The sequence below is a fragment of the Lontra canadensis genome, unplaced genomic scaffold, assembly GCF_010015895.1.
Source record: "Lontra canadensis isolate GAN:19392208 unplaced genomic scaffold, GSC_riverotter_1.0 scaffold59, whole genome shotgun sequence".
Classification (NCBI taxonomy): domain Eukaryota; kingdom Metazoa; phylum Chordata; class Mammalia; order Carnivora; family Mustelidae; genus Lontra; species Lontra canadensis.
In genome coordinates this window covers 7,008,953-7,032,379 of record NW_022631053.1, presented here as the reverse complement: position 1 = coordinate 7,032,379, position 23,427 = coordinate 7,008,953, and positions in this window count along the sequence as shown.

Below are 23,427 nucleotides of genomic sequence, written 5' to 3'. Positions count from 1 at the left end.
TATTCTGTTTCTCTTTTTTGTAAACGGAAAATGGAAATAAAGAAGTTGTTTCACGAAAGTAGTGGGTTTCAGGTGTGTATATTTAAATGGTGCCTCTCCCTTCCATTAAGAATTAGCTTCTTAAAAAGCAAGGACAGTATCTGCTCACTGTTCATGGCATCTACTTTACAATAAACTACTCAAAGTGGAATTTGTCTAAAACTGTTCTGAAGGTTTCCATAAGTTGGACCTGATTCCTTGCCAATCAACAGAAGAACTTGAACTTTTTATGATATTTTCCAGAGTTTCTCAAAGAGTCATTGAATTGTAAAACCGGGAAAGCTAAATAAATAATATTTAACTGACACAAACCAGGAAACAAACTGAGAGGTGAGTGACGTGTCCTAGGTCACACAAAAATCCCTCTTCGACAAGTCTTTCCTAGTTTATATGAGTTTCTGACTGACATGAACTTTCAGACCGTGGGGACTGATTGCTACCACAGTGATGTCATGCTAAGAGGGACAGTTAACCAAACGTTGTCTTTCTATGAAAATGATGGTGAAAACCGCTATACTTCCATAGTTCCAGAAGCTTACTGGTTAGTTATGCAATGTATGTAGAATGCATGGCATGCTCATGACTTTGTGATTTCTTTGAAGAGTCTCATGTTTGGGACTTGAGAAAATTAGAAAAAAGTAAGTTGCACTCAATGACAACATCTATCACCGTTACAGAATAAAACTACTGTTTGGAAGGGGCCACCCGGCGCACAACTCTGACAGGCGGCCGTGGCCATCTCTTTACTGTTTCGTGGAAATGTTAACATGAAGACTTAATATGCTAGGGCCTTTATCACCCTAGACTCGTGAAATGTTAATACTTGTATAAGATAGTCAAAACAGGACATGACTAACGTTGTCTGAGTGATAGATTATTTCATTGGATTGATTCCACTGGTTTGTAAGTCCTCAATCAGACGATTCCTGAAGTTGACAGTGTCAGGAAATGTTACCCTGAAAAAAATGAAGTTTGAAATCACAAAAAATAGACGAGATCAGCTCTCTATAGGAGAAATACACAGCAGCTGTTAATCTACAAAAAAACCCATAAAATTTGTGAAGGATAAGACCTTCATCTCACTCACCTTTGTCTCAAATCCTGGTACAAGTATAGCACATAGTACTGAATAATGTTTCTTGAGTGAATCCATGAGGGAATGAGGAGGTGGCATACAGGTGTTCTTGGTGACACCGTGACCCAGGTCCCTGAAGAGGTGCTGTACATGGACATTGAATCATTGTAGCACATCTGAAGGAATATTCCTGAAATGGCTGGATGACAACCATCAAGGACTCAAGAAAGGTGGTACCGGCAAGTCAGAATCTGCCAGAACATCCCAGCAAAGTCCGGAGAGAGAGCGCCTATCCAGCTAATGTCAATGTTCTAATCCCAGGGAGGAGGTGAATGCACAAGGCTGTGAGATTTGCTAACATCAGCCCTCAGGATAAACACGTCGGCTCATTCTGACTTTACGTTTCCCAAGCAAGACAAAGCAGGGCTTAGGGGCTGATCTGAGTAAATGGACTCTAATATTTCTATTTTCGTGAATAAATCAATAAATCAGTGGTGTGATTTATATCTCTTATGAGTTAGGCTAGTGTGTATTATTCCTTCTCAATCTGATCATGCCAGATGAGACAAGGAGACTGAGTTCTTAGGGATACAGTACTGAGGACTAGACATTGAATCAATGAGGAATCCACTATCTTATTTTACGGATTAAATTGCACCAGTCACTGAACAGTCCTGTTTCTCTCAGATGGGGAGGGGTGCAGGTAGACCAGACAGGGACAATCTTTTCCTGCCCAGGTGTATTAATGTCCTAGGGCTGCTATAATGATTACCACAAACTTGGTGACCTAAAACAACACACATTTCTTCTCCCAGCAGTTCTGGAGCTCAAAAGTCCAAAATCCACTACCCCTGAGCAAAATCTATACGGGGTCTCCTGCTGTCCTACATGATCAGGTTTCCGCCTGCCTCTGCAGTGTCGTCTTCTGGAACTCTCTTCATTGACCTTTATGCTTTCAGCCACACTAAGCTTCTTTCTGTTCATATACAACCTGCAAAGCCCTTTCATAACTTGGGTCGTTGTGCTTGCTATTCTCTTTACCTGGAATATTCCGTATCCCCTACTTCCTGTTTGTTTGGATATCTAACTCTTCATCCTGCCATCCCCACTTTTTAAGTCCCCTCCTAAAATGCCTTTCAGGACCATTTCAGCTACAAGTACCATTATGATCTATCATGGCACCCATTCTTTCCTTGTATTGCTTACCCCCTTCATTCGAGGCTTCAGTAGTTGCTCATTAGCCCCTTCCTCCAGGAAGTAAGCTCTCTAAGTCTTGTTCACTGTTGACTCCCAATGTCTCACAGCACAGCGCTCGGCAAGGAAGGTGTCCAAGTATATTTACTTCACATAAACGTTCAAGAACATAATTCATGTTGTGTACTCACACACACAAAAAAATTTATATTAGAATTGAGCTGTATTTGATCACTTCAGAAAAATGTCTGTAGAATTCTCTCATAACTTGATTTACGTCATCCTGGATAGCTATCACACCCTGAACCTCTTCACCCCCATAGGATTAGCCTGAGAAACTCCTCAGTGCTAATTTCATACCTTTCCTGGCCTTTCTGTTCCAGCCCTGAGCTTTCTTTGCCCATTTTTACTATTGCTACCTTGCCCCTTAAATCAAGAAATCTAGCAGTGCAGTCAACCTCTTGTCTGGTAAAAAAGAGCCTAACTTATTCAACAGTTATGAGAGAAATTATTGCTTTATTCAGACTTACAATGCAAGGTTCATTTGGCCTCTTCTCTGGCCTCAAGAACTGACAGCACTCAAAGCTTTTTTTGCTTGACTCTTGTATTCTGGAAAAAGAAGATAAAGTAAAATTAATGATTAAATTAACATTATCTAAGCAGCATATGAGTCTCACCTTATTCTAGAATAAGGTATACCGTGAGGTCGAAGGCCAAAACTTCAAAGCTGTAACTATTTTTCCCTAAGCACCAACAAAGCAAGTCCCAGCCTTTGAAAACAGATGGAATCTTCTATCCTGCCATAGGGTGGGGAGCAGCCCCCTTCCCGCTGGCCATCTGCAAAGCTCTTGTTTGCAGGGCCCCTGCCTTGCGTGATACTTGGACCCATCATTGATGTTATTTCCTGGAGTTGTTCAGGGAGACAGATTTATGTTCATGAATTCTGCAAAGGTAAGTTATTTTGAAAGCTTGGAACTTCAAGGCTCCTGTCAAAAGGATTTGCCATGATTTTAAACAATTGTATGCTTGGTCTTTTAAAACTCTAGAAAACATCTCCTTCCTACCATGTCAAAAAAGTCCTCTTATCACTGCTTCCTTAATTTGTAGAAATAGTTTTTCCACAAGATTTTACCCATTAAACTTTAAGGGAAGATTTCCTAAAACATGTCTCTCTGAACCGTCATCTATTCACGCATTCGACAGGCAAGGATGCCTGGATTTGATCTCTAACTGCCCCATGTGGAAACTCACAATGGCTCTTAATGGATCAGAGGCTCTGAGAAGTTCTGCATGAAATGAACTTGTTTAAACACGTGTAGCCTAGTATTTTCTAGATTTCTTGAGCCACAGACCATTTTCATATGCATTTTCTCTTAAAAACATGTTTGGGGCAAGGGGCGCCTGGGTGGCTCAGTGTGTTAGTCCTCTGCCTTTGTCTCAGGACATGATCTCAGGGTCCTGGGATCGAGCCCCAAGTCGGGCTCTCTGCTCAGCGGGGAGCCTGCTTCCTCCTCTCTGCCTGCCTCTCTGCCTACTTGTGGTCTCTCTCTCTCTCTCTCTGTCAAATAAATAAATAAAATCTTAAAAACAAAAAAAACATGTTTGGGAAAGATCGTTCTAGAGAATGCCACATAAAATAGTTGGCGTAAGTGAAAAGAAGGCTTGTTAGTGACTTTTTAAATATGAAGCCCTTTTTCAGTGGAGCATTATAATCTGTGCCCAAGTGTGAGCTAATATTCATTAGGTAAGCCTGGGACAATTCTGAGATTGGTTAGTTAGCTGAAGTAGGATGCAAATGACCAGGAATGATGGCCCTCTTCCTGCTCTCAGGTAGATGGCTGGGCCAGGAGGAGAATGGGACTGTGTGGCCAGTCCAGCCTGCAGAGTAAGGCGTGCAGGGGAGGTGAGAGTCATTCAACACAGAACCTTCTGTCAGCACTTAATGACACGCTTAGGAGCCGGTCCCAAATCTCTAAGCAGGGACCTGTCCTGGAAGAATGATAGCACCCACAATGGAAGCTGCTGTGGTAGAGCCAAAACCCCCAATGAAGAAGAGACACCACCAGGCCATGTGGTCTATAACATCTAGTCTGGCCCCAGAGCAGGTCCCCTCCATCAAGCTGCAGTGATGGCTCTCAGACCTAGGGGGTACCTGGCTTCTTATCTTCACTTCCAACTTCCATGTCTATATCACATGGACTCATTTTTGATATGATACTTCATCTCAGTAATTCCATCACACTGCCGAATGGATCCTTTTCCTAACATCCATTCCTTCCCACCCACACCATGCCCTAAGGCACTGAGGTTCTCAAACTTTATTTGGAGTCTGTCAGAATATCCTGGAAGGCCTGTGAAATTATCACTGCGGCCATCTCCCTGGCTGACTTTCTGATTCAGTAGGTCCAGAGTGTGGCCCTAAAATCTGCCTTTCTAGAAGCTTCCACACAAAAATGTAGAAAGAAGCATGTAGTCCACTTATGTAGCCATATCTCAAATGTATAACCATTGTCAACATTTTGCCAAAGTTTCTTTATCCTTGTTCTGAAGTGTTTTAAAGGAAATCACTTCATGATATTTCATCCCTAAATATTTTGTATGTGGGAAAGAAGGACATGTTCCTATATAACCATAAGTGTTATATCTAACGAAACTGACGATAACTTGCTGATATCCTGTGATACTGTTATGGACTGAATGTTTGTGTCCCCCTCCCCCCAAATTCATATGTTGAACCCCTATCCCCCACCGTGATGGTATTAGAAGGTAGTGCCTTTGGGAGATAATTAGGATGAGATGAGGTCATGAGGTCGGAATCCTCATGAATGGGATTAAGGCCATCATAAGGATCACAAAGGAGCTTGCTTCCTCTCTGCTCTTGGCCACATGCGAATACAATGAAAGGTTAAAAAAAAAAAAAAAAAAGGTTCTCACCAGAATCCAACCTCCAACCATGTGGGCACCTTGATCTCAAACATCTAGAGAAATTTGTTTATCAATTTCTAAATTTCTGTCCATAAATGTATACATTTCCATTGTTTATAAATTTCATAATTTATTTTATTGTTGTAATAAATTTATATTGTTTATAAGCCCCTGATTTATATACCAAAGTCCCTGTGGTTCTTCGTTATACCAGCCTGAACTAAGACAGATGCCCATTCCCAAAAATGTTTTCTACAGCTATTCAAACTGGGATCCACTAAAGAATCACACATTTCGGGGGTTGTTATATCTCTTGAATCTCTCTTAGTCTAGAAGAGAACCCAAACCCATGCTTTTCTTTTTTTTCATGACATTGACTCATTGAAAAGACATGTCCTGTAGAATATTCCACCTGGAGTTTGTCTGATTTCTACATGGTCTCATTTAATCTTTACTTTATCCTCTGTACTTCCTATAAAGTGAATGTTAGCTTTAAAGATTTGATTCGATACAAGTCAAACATTTTTGTAAGAATACTTAACAAGCAAGGCAATGTATTTCACATTGTACCACAGCAAGAAACACGTAAGCTGGTTTCCTAGTAGTCAACACTGAGATCGATCACCAAATAAAAGGTGACAGCTTAAGCCTTCATTTTCAAAGTTATATTTTTCTACTTGCAGTCAGCAAGTGTCCTGTGGGTACCATGTCAGTACTCCTGTTCCTCATCAATCTTCCACTTAATGGTGTTAGCAACTGTTGATGATTTTTGCTTGAAATGGCAATTTCATTAGGGATGAAAAAGTGGTGATTTTCCAGTTTCATCATTCCTTGTACAATTCTTGGCGAACATTCTTTTATAAAAGAGAAATTTTTTCATCAGAAACTATGGATTGTTTTGTTGGTTTAACTCCCCAGGTTACTATACCTTGCCACTAGAGTTAGGAATTACTGGACTAGATGATTGCTACATTTTCTTCTGGCCAATAATCTTGACACTGACATTGGGAAATAAGCTCAGACCTAGACTGGCAACAAGGAGCTAGATGCTATAGCTGGGGATGACTGCAGATAGAACACAAGTGGTCTTGATTTTGTACATGGGGAGGAGGCAAAGTCTCTTAGAAAATTCTAGAAAGACTCCAGAAAACCAACCCAACAGGCTAGTTAATAAATGAATGTTAAAAGTGGAAAAATTTCCTTTGCATGCGAGTCATCTTCATTTGGGGATTGTATCTTTCCTAATTGACCAATAAATAAATTGTTGCATATCAGAGTGAGGATATATATGTATCTATGTCAATTGACAAATGAAAGACTAGTCTTTTATTAGTTTATTGGCAAATACATATTTGTTCACAAAAAATGTTTATTTTGTAATAGGTAATACATTCAGTTTGCATGGTTAGAGCTAAAACTTAAATAAGAAAGCCATATTATATAATATTCTTCAAGAAAATTGCTACTTGGGTGGATTAACTTAATGCTTTACTGAATAGTTCCTTAATACCAAATTCTCAAATTTTTCCATTGAAATACCTCTAATGATGGAGGGGATTAACCTCTACTCAGAGGAAGCTTGCATGTAGCAGCTGACCCCAAAATCAAATTTATTTTACACCTCCTATTAAAATATTAACTGAGGGGCACCTGGGTGGCTCAGTTGGTTAAGCATCTGACTTCGGTTCAGGTCATGATCGCAGGGTCTTGGGACTGAATCCTAGTCTGGCTCTGCACTTAGCGGGGAGTCTGCTTGTCCCTGTTCCTCGCCCTCTGCCCCTCCCCCAGCTCGTCTGCTCTCTCTCTCAAATAAATAAAATCTTTTAAAAAAATATTAACTGAAATTCTGGGCATAACTCCGTACAGTGTCATTATTTGTTTTATATTAAAAAATAGTAATACTGCCCTTCAAAACATTGAGTAGAAGCAACACTACAGAAATACAGAGGGATTCAGGTCCTAATCCATAAAACTGGAGGAGGAGGACAAGTATCTCATGGGATTATTGCAGATATCAACTGAGATAATATTTATAAAGTCCTTCCCACTTTGATTGGCACATAGTTGGCACTATAAAAGTATCTGTTAAAAAAAACTGAAGATTTTTTTCCAAGCTCATCTTATTGTTTTACCTACCAACATAACTCCCAGAGTCTTAGTAACCCAGTTTGAGTGTGATTTTAATATTTAAGGCCGTAATTATGGTTGGAGTAAGAGAAGAAGCAAAGTGTGATTGTTTATTTGGGCTGAGTTAGAAAAGGAATCAAAGAACACAGGGAAAAGGACACAAAGCTGGGGCAGTGGCCGAGAATGGTGGCGTCCAGCCAGGTTGGCGGTGTGGTTTTGAGCAAATGTTTCAGAGTCCTGGCCCCATGGTGCGTGCCAGGCACCGAGGACGATGGGAAACTACCAACAGCTGTTGAGATGCTATGATTGCAGTGTTTCTCAGACCACTTTCATCAGAATCACCTAAGGTGTTCATTAAAAGTAAAATGTATGTGGCCCCAGCCTGGATGTCCACAATCTGAATCAATGGGGAGCGGGGGGTACACTTGGGACATCAGGAGTTTTAAATACCAAATCCTTATGTAACTAGAATGTGAAAACTATTGTTGTCAGCGATATTGCTCAGGGTTACTGCCCTTTTCTCCTTACAAATATTAACTTTATAAAGAATTTTTAAAAATACAATCTGTGCATCTTATCAGAATAGTCAGAATTGTTGGCTGGAAGAAACTGTAGCAATCATCTAGTCCAGTAATTCCTAACTCCAGCGGCACAGTATAGTAACCTGGGGAGTTAGCCAACAAAACAATCCACAGGCCCCATCCCAAAACAAGTAATTATCAGAAATTCTGGGGCAAAAACCTGGACATAAGTGAACTTAAAAGCCCCGTAAATATTTGCAATGTGGAGCCGGGATTAAGACTCTGTAATCTGGTCCGACCTCATCTTGCACATGTGGACACAGGACTCCAAAATTACAAGACTTGCCTAAGATGGCAGAGCTTTCTTCAAAAGGTAATTATGTAAGACTAGCTATGTTCTAGGGCATTGTTTTTTCAAAATAAAGGTAATGACCCATCAGGGAATGGTGAAAACAACCTAGTGCGTCCTGACAAGAATTTTCAAAAAAATGAAATAGAATAGACTAAGACATCAGAATACATAGCAAGAAGTGACAGTATTATTTCATGGTGTGTGTTCAGTGATAAGATGTTAAATGTGATCCTCATTTGAGGTTGTTGTCCAAGAAGTTGGAAAGTCCAGCTCTGGCATTTCCTTATAATTCTAGTATCTAAGGACTGAAGCTGATATCTGCGTACAAGAGGGTTACCAGCAAGTAGCCCATAGTGAGGGCCTGCATGTCACTGAGGTCAAGAACACAGGCTTGGGCCATGCAAATACCTCCAGGTAAGTTGAGTCTGTGCCCCTTATTGGTGACAAAAGCCCGTGAAAGAAGTTAAACACGCTACAGCTTGGCTACCCACACGGTAAAGTGAAACTCACCCCAAGGAAATTGTTGGTTTTATTTTTTATTTTTATTTTTTTAAAAGATTTTATTTATTTATTTATTTGACAGACAGAGATCACAAGTAGCCAGAGAGACAGGCAGAGAGAGAGAGGGGAAGTAGACTCTCCGCTGAGCAGAGAGTGATGTGATCCCAGGACCCTGGGATCATGACCTGAGCTGAAGGCAGAGGCTTTAACCCACTGAGCCACCCAGGCATCCCTGTTGGTTGTTGTTTTTTTTTTTTTTTTTTTAATATTTTATTTATTTGACAGAGAGAAACCACAACTAGGCAGAGAGGCAGGCAGAAAGAGAGGAGGAAGCAGGCTCCCTGCGGAGCAGAAAGCCTGACACGGGGCTCAATCCCAGGACCCTGGGACCACCACACGAGCCGAAGGCAGAGGCTTTAACCCACTGAGCCACCCAGGCGCCCCATCCCTGTTGGTTTTAAATAGCACAATCTCTATAGAGCACTTAGCATAGTGTGTGGCATATGGTAAACAGTCAATAAACCCAAATAAGTAAAAAGGCCTTCGTGAGTTCTCATTTCCCGACTCTAAGAAGACATGAACTAAAAATGTACCGGGATGGGGACAGTCTTCAGAGGGATGTGTGCTCTTGGGTCTGATGTTTCTTTTGGAAGAATAGAAGTTTAAAAAATAGCTAAAGTCATTGCCCCAAGAGGCAAAATATTAACAAGAGCAATTTTCTGTTTTCAAGAGAACTGGAAGTTATGGTATCACAAAGATACCTGCTTATCCTGGAGACAAAACATTCCAATTCTTTTTTTTTTTTTTTTTTTTTTTTTTTTAAGAATGCCTTGTCTTACAGATGTACAAGCCAAGTGTGTCATCAGGCACCTGACATCATAACTTGTTTAGTTTCATTCTTAGTTTCTTTCTTTCTAGGAAGATATTATTCAATGTTGTCAGGAAAAAAAAAATGTTTTGCATTCTTTTCTGGTAGCTGGATCCCGAATAAAAAGAAAATTAGGCTGTTGGCCCCAAACCCCCCTACAGTTGCTTAAGGAGCTCCCATTCCTCTTTTGCTCAGATACTTTGCATGAGCAAAGATGTGTCTCAGGTACAGCTCTCCACTTTTAATATGCATCTCCTCAATTGAGAAATAAACTCCCCCCACACTCACTCCTGCCTCAGCCTCCAAATTATAAAGACACAAGAGCTCATCTGATCTTAAATTATAGACATGCCTGGGATATTAACATTTGTATGGCTGCTGGTAAAAAACCCAAGTGTTCTTTTTCTTCTGATTCCTCTGAAGGCATATGAATGTTCTATAATGTCACTTGCATATATATGTGTATATATGTATATATATGCATGTATGTACATTTTTTAAAAGACTTTATTTATTTATTTGACAGATATCACAAGTAAGCAGAGAGGCAGGCAGAGAGAGAGAAGGAAGCAGGCTCCCCGCTGAGCAGAGAGCCTGATGCGGGGCTCGATCCCAGAACCCTGGGATCATGACCGAGCCGAAGGCAGAGGCTTTAACCCACTGAGTCACCTAGGCACCCCGCATGTATGTACATTTATACACGTAAAAAGGACAGCGATTGTATAATTCGGTAGGCCATAAATGTAGTGGGCTAGGCATTGTAGAGGATTTAGAGTTGTGTAAAAACCAGCCCTGTCATCAAGGAGCTTAAAATCCAGTAGAGAAGATAGGACATGTGCACAAATAAGTCTAGTCCAGGAGAAAAATTCAGTGAGACCCTGAAGAGAGCGCCAGCGCTGTGGGAGCTCAAGGAAGAGATTCCGTGCGTCTGGCAGGTGCAGTGGCCTAGAGCAGAGGAGGCCTCCGGGGGGGGCATCCGGAAAGATGGACAGGAGTCACCTCTGCCATGTGAGGTGGTATGTCATCCTAATGAGGGAAACCATAAAGGAGGATCCAAAAGTAGGCAGGAAAGGATGCCCGGGGAGGGACTGAGGAAGTCGCTTTGGTCAGAGCACAGGGCCCATAAGAGAAACAGAGGTCACGAGTTTGGGGAAAGAGGTTATGTGGTAGTTTTCCCTGCCACAAACTGGTGGACTGAGGTAGCAAATATATTATCTCACAATTCTGGAGGAAAGAAGTCCAAAATGGGTCTCACTGGGCTTAAATGAAAGCGTCTTCAGGACTGTATTCCTTTCTGGAGGCTCTAAAGGAGGATCCATTCTGTTGTCTTTGCCAGTGGAAAGCGGCTCCCATTCCTTGGCTCCTGGCTCTGCCCGGCTTCAAAACCGGCGATGGCTGGTTGAGCTTTCTTGCATCACTTTCTGTCACATTATTCTGACACTGCCTCTTCCCGCCCCCTGCTTCCACATTTAAGGGTCTTTTTTTTTTTTAACTAATTTTTTTTAAAGATTTTATTTATTTATTTGTCAGAGAGAGAGCACAAGCAGGGTTATTGGCGGGCAGAGGGAGAAGCAGACTCCCTGCTGATCAAGGAGCCTGATGTGGGGCTCAATCGCAGTACCTGAGCCAAAGGCAGATGCTTAACCGACAGAGTTTCCCAGGCGTCCCACATTTAAGGATCCTTGTGATGACGCTGGGCCTATCCAGATGATCCAGGACAATCTCGCCATCTCAAAATCAGCAATTAGCAACCTTCATTCCCCTTTGCCGTGAAACCTAACCTGTTCCTAGGTTCTGGGAAAATAGAACATGGACATCTTTGGGGGGCCCTTATTCTGCCTGCCATAAACTGGGACCACAGATTAAAGGGTACCGAATGTCAAGATTGTCATCCCCATTTCTCATGCTGGGGTAGAAAACACAATGTCTGTTTTCAGATGAAAGATGGTTTCTTTAAAGCAAGTATTTTCTTGCTTTTAGCTGGAATTACAGCAAGTCAGTATACTAACCCAGGCTGTCTCGTTCTGACTGAATGTTCCAGGTGGCAGTTATAGATGGCTTTGATGAATAAAATATGGGGAAATAAATTAAATATTGATAAATGCAGGTTGGTATGTTCAGTTTTTCCAAACACAGGGCCCACAGGGAGAGGAAATCGTAAAGGAGGATCTCAGTCCTCAGTCCTGGAAATATTAGGAACTACTGCCTTAAAAAATATGGCTTCCGATTTTTCCAGTTGGTCCTACCTGTAGTATATAGCATTCTTCCTCTGCTATTGACATATCTCTAGAATCACAGGATGAAAAGTTTGGAAAAGATTTTAAAAATAGATTTTGCAAATGCATTTCATCTTCTAACTTGTTTCTGGTTTGATCAATAATTCATCCCTCAGCATCTGTCTCTTAAAGACGATATTGTCTGTTGTTTTTATGGATGACAAATTAGGATATTAAAAAACCAAATACCTTGTTTTTAAAGCACAGAGCATCTCAAATGAAATGCCCCAAATATATAGTGTGTAGATAACAAACACAAATGATTTAAAGCCATACAACAGGAAGACGGAGGAACTATCTGATAAAGCAGGAAGCACAAATGAAGTAACAGAAAATCCATCTGGGTTTGGATGCGGAGCAGTTCAAATGGACTTTATTTATTTGCTTAGCCAATTTGAAGTTTCTCCCTTTTAAAATACCATTGCGGTTAAAATGCCCTAACCATGCACGGAGGGTAAGATTATATAGCCGGCCATTGCACTGAGCCATGATTCCTTTCTATTCTAGCTGTTGGTATAGAATATATTTTCCCCAAATTCCTAGAGCTTGCCTTTTTGGTCTGAATACAGACATGGTGAAAAGGCAGCACCAACTAGTTCTGTGGAAAGACACAGCGAGGCAGGGAGAGGGATGTCAGTTGGGCACATAGACCGTGGTGCAGTTTTTGGACAAATCACAGAGAACCCTTATGGAGCACTTACTATGCACCAGGCATCATGGAATTATCGATCCTTATAGCCTCTCTGTGTACCCTGCACTAGTACTAATCTTCTTCCTACACTACTAGTAACTTTCTAAATTTGCTTGCCACTGCTAGTGATCGAGGGGGCAAGGAGGCAATCCCTGGGCTTTTTTTTTTTTTTTTTTAATTTGACAGACAGAGATCACAAGTAGGCAGAGAGGCAGGCAGAGAGAGAGAGGAGGAATCAGGCTCCCCACTGAACAGAGAGCCCGATGCTGGGCTCAATCCCAGGACCCTGAGATCATGACCTGATCCTAAGGCAGAGGGCTTAACCCACTGAGCCACCCAAGCGCCCCTCTGGGCTATTTTTTTTTAAACCACAAATGCAGTTATTTTATGACAAAATACTTTGTCAACATTATCTCTTTAAAATTCACAATCCTGTGGTTCTCCATGTTGGCTCAACATTAGAATCCCTTGCGGACCACTGACCAAATACCATTGCCTGGATTCCACTCTGGACCATTTAAACACAAAGTAACACCCAGGATGGCCAATATTTTTATTGGGCTCACAATGAGCCCAACATTTTCCCGAGGGCTACGAATATTTTCATTTAATCCTCCAAATAAGTCTGTGATGAAGACATCATTAAGTACCCCCAATTTATATGTGAGGAAGGTGAGGCTCCAAAGGATTAACTGCTTAGCTCAAAGTCATGTGAGAAGGGGCTTCTGATTCCAGGCAGTCTGGCCTCAGCGTCTGTACTCAGAAAACAAAAATAAAGCAAATAAAGCAACCACAATGAAAATCCTCGCTGGTAACCTCTGGGAGATGCTAGGGAACCAACCTGCTATTTTTTTAAAATGGCAAATACACACATAGAAGCGGGTATTTATTCTGCCTTTGTGTGTATAAACTGTACCTTAGGAAAGCTAGTGACCTCTCTTTTTAGGAGAATTTTGACTAATAAGTGAATGAGTCATAAAATTAGAATATTATCATTTTGCAGTCCTCAACAAAGTAATGAATCTGAGCCATGATCATCAGTGGATGCCAACTTCTCAAGAAGAGATGTCCAGATTCTTCTTTATAAAAGTACACATCACCTCTTATGATGTGATCTTGCTAGAAAAATCAAGTCTCTCCAAGCTTCTATTACCAAATACCATTTTGGACTAAAACAAGAGACCAAAGGAACACGTTGCATGCATGACCTTGTGGGGCACCATCAGCAAAATCCAGACTGTGGGGAACTCAACAGACGAAACACTGGATTTCCTCCACGTAGATGTTGGGAGAGAGAAAGAGAACGCGAGACGGCAGCTATGGATTAAAAGATTCATATAAACTAATTGCAACATACAAATGTATCATGTTTGGATCCCAGTTTGATCAAACACCTGTAGAAAATAAAATCTGGGAACATTTGAACGTTGACTAGATATTTGATGCTCTTAAAATAATTACTCATTTCTTCTTAGTGTGAGAATTGTATTGTAGTTATGTTTTTAGAAAGAGACATACCATTCATAGACACTGAAATATTTATGGGTACGATGGGAAATGTATAGCAATACTTATTATTTAAATAGATACTTAAAGATGAGTATTTCGAGCAGAACTGATTTAACTCCTGGCTCTTTGCAGCACTTTTATTAACTTTCTCAATGACTTAATTGAAATCATAATTCTCATTGTCATCATTTCTTAAAATACCCTGTGTGTGGCAGGTTTTCAGTTAGTGTTCTTTTTAAATTAATGATAGCAATAATAGATTATGTGGGATTAGAGCACAACACTAAATCCTTCTCCAGAACCCCCCTGACCGAGAGAGTGCTACTCAGAAATAACCGTCACGTTCAGACAAACTTCTGGAGAGTTGTCCTCACGGCTCAGCCATTCTTGAATTGTCCTTTCATTGACTTCTCTATCAACAGTCTATTCTTAATGACTATGCTGTCTTCCTTGCATTTTTTTTTTTTAAGATTTTATTTGTTTATTTGTCAGAGAGAGAGAGAGAACACAAGCAGGCAGAGCAGCAGGCAGAGGGAAATGCAGGCTCCAGGGGGAGCCCGATGTGGGACTTGATCCCAAGATCCTGGGATCATCACCTGAGCCAAGGGCAGACGCTTAACAGACTGAGCCACCCAGGCGCCCCAGTCTTCCCTACTTTTTACAATCTTTCACATCTCTCAAGACATAATTCTGATTTATAAAAATTCCTTATTTTCTCCCCTGTACCCTTTAAAAATCTCTGGGTTATTTTATGTTTTCATTCATTTACTCATTCATCCATTCTTTTAAAAATGTTTAGTGAGCTCCTATTTTGTGTGGAGAATAGGTGTGAGGATACAACGGTGGACAGGGACACGGTTCCTTCCTCGTGGATAGGCAGACACCATTTGAACATCTCTTGGTATGCTTACCATCCTTCCTGCCTCTCTTCCTCTGGAAGACCAGTGGCTCCCCTTTTCCCTAGAAACAGGGAAAATCTAGCCAGGTAGAAGATAAAAACATGAAAACAAAAAAACCCCAAAGGCTTAAGAGTTGAAACAGATCTGGGCTCAAATCACGATTCTACCACTTAGTAGTGATACGACTTTGAGCAAAGACCCTCTCTCAGCTTGTGTCCTGACCTGCAAAATAAGAATAAGAATACCTAAGTCATGGTGCTGTGGTAAGATGAGGGAAATCTGGCCCAGAGCTGAGTAAAACCTGTGATGCGTGGCTGACACTTGCCGAGAACATTGCCACCATCATCATCACACCATCAGACTTCCCCACCCTGACATATGCCTTGAATTTTCCTTTCTCAGTGGCTTTTTCTCCTCTCTCTGCAGAAGGATGAGGTCACAACACACGACATTGCCAAGATCATGGGGGCCCCATAGGGACATTTCTTCCCAGCTCCCAGGTAACCCCCACTTCCATTAGAGAAAAGGTGTTGCCTTCCTGATCCCATCATCAGAACTGCACCTTTTCCCATCTCTGTTTCTCTCATGGAAATGTTTTTCCTCACCTCTCATTCAAAGGAGGATATGCTGATGACAAAGGCATATACAGGGAACTCTGAGAAAGACGCTTTCTTTTAACTGGTTCTCACTGGGCTCGGTTGTGCACACTTGGCCCTTTTTGGTTACATTGGAAGCAATGATCAGCACATAAACTACAGGGCCTTTACTTCTCAATACTTTTCAATAAAGCATTTTCTTTCTTTTTTTTTTCCTTCTTTAAGATTTTCTTTATTTATTTGAGAGAGAGAGGGCGTTGGAGGTGGGGGGTGGGGAAGAGAGAGGAAGAAAGATCTCAAGCAGATTCCATGCTGAACATGGAGCCCAGTGTGGAATTTGATCTCAAGACCCTGAGATCGTGACCTGAGCTGAAATCAAGAGTCCAGCTGAACTGACTGAGCCACCCAGGGGCTCCTCAACAAAGTGTTTTCAATTATCCTTTCATCTTCCACTCACACTCCACCAGGAAATTCACAGAACTGCTCTTACTAACCTCACTTAGGGCTGAGAACTTGAGTTCCCTGTTGGCTAAGCAACTTGCACAATGACAGGCGGGATAGTGGTGGTGGAAAGGGTTGTGCCACTCTTTCTGGAGTCTGTTCGCCAGGAGGCCATTCCCTCTTCTCCAGCCATATTGCATAACAAGGAGTTTGGCGCCATAGAAAAGAGTCTAAAGGGAGAATGAAGTAAAATAAGAGGACAGAGATTAAAGCAGGTGGAAGAAAAATCAGGGTTTGAGAAGTAAAAGGAAAAGGCTAAATCAGCATTTTTTTAAAAAGATTTCATTTATTAATTTGACAGAGAAACACACAGCGAGAGAGGGAGCACAAGCAGGAGGAGGGAGAGAGGGAGAAGCAGGCTTCCCACCAAGCAGGGAGCCTGATGTGGGGCTCGATCCCAGGACCCTGGGATCATGACCCGAGCCGAAGGCAGATGCTTAACTATGGAAACACCCAGGTGCCCCCTAAATCAGCATTTTGAGCAGCTGCCCTGGGGTTACTGCGGAAGGCTGGGCTGTCCTCTCTACCAGAGCGTTCTGATTGGTCTGCAGATCCTATAAAACATCACTCATGCATTCATCATGGATTGCTCAGCTACCGAACGCCCCCTACACTGGAGCTGGGCTAACAGGAACCCCAGGAAGCCAGAGTCCTCTCTCCAAATCATTCTCTGTGACTGGAGTCTTATGATAAATACCAGAAGTTTCACTAGCCCGCAGGGCTTCTCCTTGCTGGGATCCCCGATGACCTCACCCATCCCGCTGGGGCCAAGGGCCATCCTCTGCCCAGTGGAGTTCGAATCTGTGTCTCAGGCAAGCTACCTCCTATCCTGGAATCCTGGCCTTCTCGTGGGATTCAGATAGAATTGTGAAGAAATACGCTCTTTTGTAAGATATTTTTATCTGACTTTACTCCAAGAGCTCCAGCGGTCTCCATCACATTCACGTGACTTGACCAGAGACGATGGAGGATGGAAAGGTAGCCCAGGTGTTCTCTAGAAGGCAGGACTCTTTTACCTTGCTCTTGACTTTTAAAATAGGCACTGGCACAAGGTCATATTGGCAGAGGCTCGGATGCTTCTGGAGAAAGTTTGGTATGTATATTTGAAGCCTTGACTTACATGGTTGCTGAGGAGCCTCCTAGGAAAAAGACTTGAGTCATATGTATCCAAGGGGATTAGACACACACATGCATGCCTCTGTGTGTGCGTGTGTGTGTGTGTGTGTGCATGTTCAAGCATGCCAGTGGTTCCAAAGTAGCAGGATTACAGGGAGAATGATGGGGACCCCTGAGGGAAAACACTCCATGAGGAAGGAAGTTCCCTGCCTTGGGAGTTCAGGGCACTGGTGATTCTAGGAATCATGAGGAGCCTTACACTTCTTAGAAGTCAGTGTTACTGAAACCCAAGTACAGCAAGACTTTATTTCTAACAGCAAAAACATGTGATGGGATTCCAACCTCAGAGGCAGACATTAATATTGGTCACGTCAACTGGCATTAGGAGCAACATTCTAGTTCTGTGGCATCACTGTAGACCTAGCAGGTGAGAGACTGAGAAATTAGGAAGTCAGCCGTGAGCAGGGCTGATCCACGGACACGTGTGAGCCCAGCTGGAGAGTTCCAGAAATTGCTGATCATAATAATACTGTCTGATCAGCTAAACACAGATGCCCCTGCCTTTAGCCTTTCTCAGCTATTTTAGCAGCCAAAGAAAAAACGAAACAAACAAACAAAAACCATAAATCCGGTTCTCAAAAGAATGGGGAACATTATTAAGATTTTGAAGGGGCCTCCATAAACCCCACCTGGGTTCTGAGCAAGCTGAGGAAATGGAACATAGGTAGAGCAAATATGGGTCCACTTTGTTGTTGCTAAAGACCGGGCTGGAAGAGTAGGCTTTAGGTCTGGGGGTCACATGGGCTGAAATTAGGCAGACTTTCCCAAAGGCTGACAATTACTGGACCCGGCAGGCCCAGGCAAGACAGACGGTACAGAGAGATATTGTACTCTTCTGGAAGGTTCACTCCAAAAAAGAAGCAGCAGAGCTGAACCAAGAGGCCCAGCAATTCTTCCAAAATTTTGATCAGATTACTCATCCCATGCCCCCAGGGGTGGAAGGAGTAAATGGGTCAAGAGAAACAAGGCCTGTGTTTAGGGAAATCCTCATTATAGAATCTGGGAAAGCAGAAAGGTGCCTCTCTCTCTCTTGTATCCATCAGGTGTCTGCCAGGAAAGCAAATCCATGCCAGGGTTATTAAATAGAGGGTTATGAAACACAGGGAATTGGTTAAAAGGTGTCAGAGTTGCTGAAAGAATATTCTGGATTGGAGGAAGCATCCTAAAGGCCAATGACTGGGAAGCCGCTACCCGTCTTTAGGGCCAGAGGGACAAATGAAGAAGCTGGTATTGCCTGAGCCCAGGAGCTGGGGCCACTTGGAAGACCCTGAGCATCATAAAGGGGCCTATTTGGGCATGAGCTGGAGACACACCAGAGTTGTGGCTGCTGCTGGGTAGGCCTCGGGAAGCACAGGAAAAGGGTTAGAAACACCTGTGGCTCCTCCTTTCCTCCCAAACTCCAGTCTCCAGCAGTGCCTCTCATTGGCAAACCTCGTCTCGAGCCGGCGGTCAAGGGAACCCAAGAAGCAGAGCTTGGGACAAAGGGACAGAGCCCAGGCAGGGAGGGGATGAATCTGAGAGCAAAGAGGCAACCAGCCAGCACAACCTTTACCAAGGAAGAGTTTTATAAACATTTTTATCAGTAGATTGAAGAGGAATTCGCATACCTATCACACAATGAAACCATTCCAGATTCTCTTTATTTCTTCAAATGTCTCGTCCGCAGCAGCTGCCATATCTCTCCCCTTCTCTCCTCTCTGCTGAGCTCTCTCTCTCTATCCCCGTGGCTGTCTTCAGCTCCCCCATCCCTCTCTTGGAATCCTTTCCACAAGAGCCTTGTCCAAAAGTCACTGAGACTTCAGCTGACGCCCACCTCACCGTGCCTATCAAAGATGGCTCTCCTTGGGGCTCTCTCAGTGGGCACTCAGGGGGCTTTGAGATTGGGCAAAGGGTATGTCCCAGCGTAGCCCAGGCAAGCAAATTACCCGGCGGAGGAGGGACTACTCATCTGCTCAAAAGAAGGTCATCAGCAGGAGCCCTGCTGTTTCCCTTTCCTCTTTCCTGTTAGAGCAGTTGACAACTTGGTTACCCGGGTTAATGCCCAAGTCAAAATTCAGCCCCTGCAGCCCCACCTGGCCTTACAGGGGTGTCTGCTTTGGATTGAGCAGAACGGAGAGGACCTCTTTCCGTTTCATTTTCTTGGAACCACAGAATTTAGGTATCTTTGGTTTAGCTCACAGGCTCGTGGTTGGAGAGTCGTAATCACTGCTATTTCAAGGTGGATGAAAGATGACAATAGTGCCAGGAACATATTAGGAATTTGAAAACTGTGTGTTGATAACACACAGCAAGATACTATGATTACATTCGCTTTGCTAGGGTTGCCATAACCGAGTACCACATCCTGGGTGGCTTAAACAACAGGAATTTACTTTCTCACGATTCTGGAGGCTAGAAGTCTGAGATCAAGACTTTTTTTTTTTTTTTTTTTTTTTTTTTTTTTTTGGGCCAGCATTAGTTTCTTCTGGGGCCTTTGTTCTGAGGCCTTTGTCATGTGGATGGCTATCTTCTCCAGATGTCTTCACAGTTTCTTTCCTCTGTAAATCTATGTCCTGCTGTCCTATAGAGGCATGACTCAGATTGGATTAAGGCTCATCTTGATATCTCCTATGTCCAAATAAGGTCACATTCTGGGGTGTAGAAGTTAAGATGTCAACATCTGAAGTTTGCGGGAGGGACATAATTCAACCCATTACAATGATCTACTCAAAGCCATACCACATCTCATGCAATAGATTGTTATCATTATTATTTTGTTATCTGAACTACAGAGGACAACACAGATACTTACATGGTTAACTTTATTGTTGGTAGTGGCAGGATCAGGATTAGACTATGGATTTCCTGGTACCCTAATCTATCCCTGCTGGCTCTGTTAGGCTGTCTTTTCATCATGCTGGGATTATAGCATAGTTGTTAGACAATCAGGCTCTGTAGATCTACCCAGGGGTCTAAATCCCAGATCTGTCACCTATTAGCTGCTTGACCTTGGACCAGCTCCTTAACATCTCTTGACAGAGTATCCCATGTAATGGGATAACAGCAGTCCCTTCCCCACTAAGAGGGATGAGGATTCAGTGAGATAATGTATGTTGTCAGGGAGGAAAACCTTTTCCTCTATGCTCTTCTGTTTTGTCTTTGGGGACCTGCGAATTAAACTAACAGAAGATAGATTAACAAGAGAAAAGACACATCACTTTTATTACTATTTACATGCATGGGAGTCCTCAGAAAGGAGCAAAGCTCAAAGAAGCAATTAGTCTCAGGGGCTGACATCCCTTTTTAACTAACAAAAGGAGGTTTGGGCCTCAAGCAGTGATAAACCATGGGAAAGTAGCTAGGAAATATATGGGAGAACTAAAGGAAGATGACTGTTATCTTGGCAAGGTCTGTTTATGTAGACTCATCTCGGTGTTGACTCTCCATTTCCAGAGATTTGAGTCATTCCTGCCTCCCTGGTCTAGGGGCAGAGAAGGATGAAAAATTCATGAGGGAAAACCTCTACCCCGCTTTTAGACAAACAAATGGAGGACAGAAAGCTCTTCCTGTATCTGTAAATTCTCTCCTACAAACAAGATTTTCCACATTTAAAACATATCTGATCTGCCCTGAAAGTTCACACAGGTCTGCCCTCACCTCTGCACCCATTTGCCACAGTCCTGGTTCAGGTTCCTGGAGTGCAGACCATCCTCTACCTAGCTTCCTTCCCTCCAGGAAGGTGGATGACACCAGGAAGACACCAGGAAAAGTGCAGAATCCTTCCTGGGCTCCCCATGCCCTTACGAATTCAGCGTCAAGTTCAAGAGCAAAGCCCAGCCCTGTCCACTCTGCATGTAACTTTTCAGTCCGAATTCCCTCTCCGGTCCGAATTCCCTTTCCGGTCAGCTCAGCACCGACCCAGGAGCTGTGCGGACTCAGGGGTGCATTCTCCTTCCTGCCTCTGGGCTTTTGTGTGGAGGCTTCACACAGCGCTCTCTCCCTGACTCAAATGTTGCCCACTGTCTGTAGTATTTCTCAGCTGCCCTGCCCTGCCAAACCCCCTTCCCATTTTGGCTGACTTGGGTGTCCCTCTGTGTCCTCTCTGCTCCACGGAGCTGTAATTGTGCATTTTCCTCTTCGGCTCTACCTTCAATTCATAAGATATTTGAGCAAGGGACCACATTTCACTCATCTCAGAATCCCCGCGCCCAGCACAGGCCCAGCATAACGGAGTGGGCATTCCTTATGTGCTTATTGAATGTATGATGCCATTTAGTCTGTGGCACAAAAACCAACAATAATTTGATAGCTTCATCTCTTGTCTAAAGTTCATGGCTTCTGTAAAGAATATGGGAAGTGACTAGCAGGTGACAGGTAGCGATCCTATAAAAATAGATGAATGAAGGAACGGTTGTAATGTCATGAAATGCCTTCCTAAGTTTCCTCGAGGAAGATATATGTTAATTTCCCAAATGTATGAGCATCTGTGTATTTTCATGGAGGATATAGCGTCTTTTCTAACACTGAGATGCTTGAAATGGGATTATTTCCCTTCCAAATGAAAACCAATTAAATAAATTATATTTTCTCCCCTTGGTGCTTACAGAGTGTGGGAGTTGTCACCAAACATTACTAAATGTTCTAATTTAGTCATAAATGGGCTGAAAGAATGTAGCATAATTACTAAGTCCAAAGTAAGTTGTTCTAAATATTTTATCTTGTTCAGCATATGCTGTTAAAAAAAAAAAAACCCGCTCGAACTATAATTGTCAACATTCGATTCACAAAAAGTAAACAACAGCTGAGTATAATGGGATGATAAAGAATCTCTCCATAATTCCCAACATATGGGAAAGAGTACGTCCGTTTTGAAGTGAAAGATGATCACGTTTATCAACTGAGCTATTTTCTTTTTTGAAGATTTTATTTATTTATTTATTTATTTATTTGTCAGACAGCGATCACAAGTAGGCAGAGAGGCAGGCAGAGAGAGGGAGGGAGAAGCAGGGTCCCCACTGAGCAGAGATCCCGATGCGGGGCTCCATCCCAGGACCCTGAGATCATGACCTGCGCTAAAGGCAAAGGCTCAACCCACTGAGCCACCCAGGAGCTACCAACTGAGCTATTTTCTGTCTTTATATTCTTCCTGTTGGAAAAACATCCCCAGGAAAACTAGAAGCATTTTCCTGAATGGACAGGGAGATATAAAGACATGTTTGATCTTGGGCAAGAGCAATTTAGGCTCACGGCAGTGATGGGAGGGGGAGAAGCAAAAAACACGTCATGTTTCTGTAAGAGCAGTCATTCTAGAGTTATGAGGCATGACATGAACAAGCGTATGTGGAAAATGTCTGGGTAAATTCCTATTGATCAGTTTCACTTTCCCTGAACACACTCTGATGGGTGGAGCCCAAGATACATCTTGTCATGATTTGGATTCATTTTAACCTGGAAGACCATGTTTCGGGGGAAAGCTCCTGGGAAGCTCCCTGAAGTAACTTTTTCTTTATCAGATGTTTTGTGCATGTGGATTTCGAGCTCAAAGGAGATATTTAGAAACCATGTATCTTCAGAGGGAAGCAATAAAGGGGCCAGGTCCTTTACAGCTGCTTTAGAAGAGAAAGATGGGGCGGGTCTCGGGTCTTCAAAGAGCGGGGCTTGCTTCTCTGCTGAGAGAGACAAGGAGAAGCCCAGGTAGGGGACAAAGAACTTCGCGAAGAAATGCTGAGGAACAAGACTGTCCCTTTGTGTTTCCCCATGAATGACAACCATCTAACTTAAATCCTTTCTGGAATGAGTAGCAAGGTTTGGGAGCAGGTATTGAATGAATAAATTTACAAGTCATAGAACTCATTAGTTATTAATAAGCACATCTAGGCAGAGAGAAATAAACAAGAGGGCTGGCTCGCTGAGAACCCTCTAAGGAGGAAAGGACATGCCCTACGGTCCACTGTGGGGTAAAATATAGCGGTTTGGAGGCGAAAAACTGCTTCCTGAACTTCAGTTTTCTGGAGATGATAATCAGGAGTATCGTGACTATGATTTGCCACTCTAAAACCCCAGAAGTTTTACTTATCTCATTCTGCCTGTATCCTTGACGTGATGTTCTTACAAATGATAGCATTATAATTAATCAGATTAATCTCACTGAATACGAATAAAGGGTGCCTTTTCACAGAGCTCTTCATTGTGCAGGCA